Source organism: Megalobrama amblycephala, linkage group LG24 (genome assembly GCF_018812025.1).
Source record: "Megalobrama amblycephala isolate DHTTF-2021 linkage group LG24, ASM1881202v1, whole genome shotgun sequence".
NCBI lineage: Eukaryota > Metazoa > Chordata > Actinopteri > Cypriniformes > Xenocyprididae > Megalobrama > Megalobrama amblycephala.
The window spans coordinates 2,281,764-2,286,266 of record NC_063067.1 but is presented as its reverse complement, the minus strand read 5'-3'; the positions used below and the strand labels follow the sequence as shown (position 1 = coordinate 2,286,266).

Sequence of the window (4,503 nt, the reverse complement as noted above, 5' to 3'; positions counted from 1 at the left end):
TCTTACCCATGATGCTCTCAAAAAAGGTCATGATGCCTATCCACAGCAATGTATAAAAACTGATTTATTGTTTTTTAAAGATGAAATTCCAACTTTATTTTGGTTTTATTTTATTTTTTCCGGCCAAGCAGCTTCCACCCTGGACTCAGTGGCGGTGTTGCAGGTTTACCAGGCCAAACTTCTGTGTGACCTGGACCAGCCTGGGCAGGACTTGCCCGCCTTCAAGGAGCTGCACTGCGCCTGGCCCTGTGAGCCACTAAGATCACGGCCCAGGCGATTGGTCATTCGATGACACAAGTGGAGCACTTGCCACCTGGGCCAAGGCCTGGCAGGCCATCCTCGTAGTGTCAACTACGAGGTTATGTACTCCAGTTTGCTCAGCAGGCCCCGTTATTCAATAGAGTGGTCCAAACCTCAGTAGAGAGCAGGGACGTGCACGTCCTATGCTCCGAATTGAACACTATGCTGGCAAAAGGAGCCATAGAAATGGTTCCCCCAGCACTGAGCGAATCAGGCTTATTCAGATATCTGAATCGGGCCCTGATAAAGCACTCGTTCAAAATGATCACTTTGAAACAGATCTTCTCGCAGATTCACCCAGGAGACTGGTTCTTTTCCCTGGATCTGAAGGTGGTGAGCGCGCTCCAGTGTGGCAGCAGAGCGTGAGTTCAGTCTCCAGAATAAAATGAAAACGATGCGTTTGATTACACGCACCCAGTTTGTCCATTTTGTTATATATTACTTATGCTTGCATAATTAAGTTTCTAATCCGTTTTGTTTTATTTTTCTTGCTGCTGACTATAAGTTTATGGTCAACGAATGGCTTTTCTGAGGTATACGTGACATTGTTTACAACACTGATTGAACTGACATGATATAGATTTTGGTAAGCTACTGCAACTTTCAACATATTCTTTGATTTTCATTCATATTTATTTCCTTCTGTAAAATAGCTAGTAAAGAGGAAGAGATGATCGCGTTCACTCACGATCCCCAAAAAGTGTTCAAGATGAAAACTGAGAAGTGACGCAGTCTTTAACTTCTTTTCATGATATAAATAAATGCATAGCTTAGGCCTATTTGTTTATCCTATAAGTTTGTGAATAAATATGAAAATGCGAAGCTATTAAATGTCTTAACATTAAAATATAAAAATTAATATGACAGAACGAAAAAAATGCTATTAACAATCGTGCATTGCGCAAAAGTATTATAATATGAACGGCTCCCATACAGAGCGGCACAAAGCGGTTATGCGCATCCCGTGTGCAGAATGATGCGCTTGAAGCATCATGGAGTCACGGCGCTCCGCATTGAAAAGTTCAAAGCACAAAGAGAAGATATATTGATGGGTATTGTATTACCGTTATCTTGATGAAGTATAATAATAGAAACATTGATTCATCTTGGAGAGTGTTTCATTGTGTTGACTGTCATAACCGAACGCGACACGCAGTCTGAATTCATTAATGCTGAATGGAGAATGACTGACTGCCGCAGCGGAGGGAGGCATTTAGGCTACGTGAACTTTCATTTAACGACTTAAATATTTATCTGTACCTCAAATTAAACTATGGAATGGCTTCAGAACACTTGGAATATAGTGCACAGAAACTTTATGGTGCTTTTTTAATGTTTTTGTGCCTTTTGTGGAGCTTAACAATAACAGAATAGTACACGCACAGTATCGGATTTGGATCGGTGCACTCCGGCCGATACCCGATCCGGCAAAAATGGCAGTATCGGAGCCGATACCGATCTGAATATCGGATCGGTGCATCCCTAGTTTGCATGTGTCATTCATTACTGTAAAAAATCTACTTTTTATTTTTTCAGTAGCAGAAGCAGAGACGGTCTGTGCAACAGCAACAAGGTGAGAATGATGAGACACTTTAAGAAGTAGAATAATTTTGTTTAATTAAGCACTGTTAAGCAAATTATATTATTTTATTTGTGTAATTTATGAATTGATATGTTCTCTGCACTTGTGTTAATATCTGTTTCTGTCTGGAATAGGTGCGGGTCCAAACCCATCTGTCAAGACGCTTGTCCACTTGCTGTCCACCCCACCAGCCCAACGATTGTCCTGGAGAGCCTCTGACCACAAGTCATAGGTACAGGTTCATAGTCAAGTCATATTCATTTCTGTGGCACTTTATACAAAACAGCTTCACAGTAATAAACATGAAATTAACAGAATTCAAAATTCAAAAGTTGAATTTAAATATAAAGACCAAACTTTTTTTTTTTTTTTTTTTGGCTAAGAAAAATAAAGTTTTTGTTTCTGATAATACTAAAAAAGGGATACTCCACCCAAAAATTAAAATACTCTCAGAATATGACTTTCTTTCAAATTATGATTTTTGGAAAATAATCCAACTCTGTGAGTGCATGTGTAAGGTTGAAAACCACACAGAGTAAAAAAAAACAACGTAGTCAACATGACCCTAGTTGAAGTGAAACACTAGGTGTGTGTTAGAAAAATATTAATATTTTAAAGTCTGTACTTCCAAATGATTCCTCAAGCTTTAAAACACACATCACAAATTACAACATGTTGACTTTGAGCCCATACTGGACAGTTGGCAAATCTGTAGTGTAACAAATTTAACATAATAGTATTTTCCTCAAACACGCCTATTGTTTCACTTCAGAAGAAGTTGATTCGTCAACTGAGGTCATGTGGATTACCATCATGTTCACTTTGGTTTTTGACCTTCTTGCATGAACACACAGAGATGGATTATTTTTTCTAAATATCTCTGTTTGTATTCCACAGAAAAAGAGAATGTCATTATCAACTGGAACAGCTTGAGGGTAAGTAAATGATGAGATAATTTCTGTTTTTGGGTGGATTATCCCTTTGAGTTAAGTTATCTTAAATGAGTGACTTTGTGATATTTCACTATCCCTTCATTTGTAAAAGTGAAAATGCAATGCAGAAGTGTAAAGAAAGGCCTCTCCTCAATCATCAGTTTCTTTACTGTACTGTCCAAAAATGTGCCCATTAAATATCTTTAAAATCCAGTATACCTGTAATTGTTTTATTTGCAGTGTAAACAAAAATATCAGGAAATCCAAAACTAGTCAGAAGACAAAGTGCATGCCCTCTGTACCTGTACAGATGTTCAGTTATTGTGTTTTGTCTTTTGCAGGAGTACAGTGGTAGAGACAGAGAAGAAGTGCCCTTGACGAGGAAACCATGGCAGCCATATATACGGTAAGTCAATACTTGGTGAAAGGAAAATTTACTAGAAACATTAAGTTAAAAAAATAACTCATTTTTGTCTCACAGTCAAGAAGAGATTTCCAAATGTGTCCAAAGAGGCTTTGAGGATTTGAACTGGGGAAACTGAGACTTCTTGAAAGCAAAAAAGTTATATTTGTTTGAATATTGTAATTTTTTTGAACATTGTAAAGTATGTTCCTTGCTGATTATTATTCAAATGTTCACTTGTTATAGACAACAAATAAAAGTTTTTCAAATGTGACATGTGAATGTATTTTCTTGGGTTGAAATATATGTAGGGCAAAATATATTTTTAAATGCTTTTGTAAAATATATTTTGAAAATATATTTTTTAAAAATATACAAAAAATGGCCAGAAAATATATTTATATTTGAAAATATATTTTAACGAAATATATTTTTTGGCCATTTTTTGTATATTTTGAAATATATTTAAAAATATATTTGAAAATATATTTTTTTTACCGTATGGGGTCTCTTGGCTTCTACTAGCGTCGCGCCTGCCACAGCTTAGTGTCGTGTCTGCCTCAAGATCTCTCACTGTTTACAGCTACCAGACACCCAGGACTGATGCAGGAGAGCACAGAACAAAACATGTCACAGCCAAGGTGAGTAAATTGAACAGGTAAAATCACATTGTGGTCTGTAAAAAATTGTTTAAAGTTCTTTTTAAATACTAGTTTAGTAAGTTAATAAGATTTTTACAGTCTTGATAAAAATTTCTTTAAATGTTTGTGTCATTCAACAACACTGAAACAGCATTAGTTTTATTTTTTATTTATTTATTGTAATATGGGCTCAGACACCTTAAGCAGAGAAAAAAATGTAAAAAATATGATTGTAAAAAACGGGCTACACATTGTGGCATTAAGGAAAACTCAAAAGGTTATGCTGTACAAAATAAGTAACTATATTAGTTCTGCAGTGACTTTTTAGACTGTATTATTCAACAAATTTGATAAAGATAACAGGGAAGGGGGCACAGAGAAAAGTCCAGACAGTAGCATAATGTGTGGTACAGTAACAGGAGGCATCCCTTTGTCATCAAAACCATTCAGGATCAGAATCTGTGGATGCTCTGTAAAATTGAGTATAATTATTTAAGGGTTTAAGGCTAGACTGAATATTAAAATCAGGAAAAGGGAATTTAAAAATGCCATTTTAACACACTTACCCCAAATGTCCCTTTGTTTGCAAAGCCGTTTCTGCCTGGAACCTGTGGAAGCCCTCTGTCTTTTTTAGGATTAATAGGG

The 4,503-nt window shown here is 36.3% G+C and overlaps 1 long non-coding RNA gene across 1 annotated transcript; it reads left to right on the top strand.

Moving 5' to 3' along the window:
• The first annotated feature begins 733 nt into the window (after window positions 1–733).
• On the top strand, window positions 734–3,524 carry LOC125260349. The gene is made up of 5 exons (XR_007183017.1): window positions 734–1,873; window positions 2,017–2,114; window positions 2,780–2,817; window positions 3,156–3,220; window positions 3,296–3,524. It is a non-coding gene; the product is annotated as an uncharacterized LOC125260349 (long non-coding RNA).
• The last annotated feature ends 979 nt before the right edge of the window (window positions 3,525–4,503 follow it).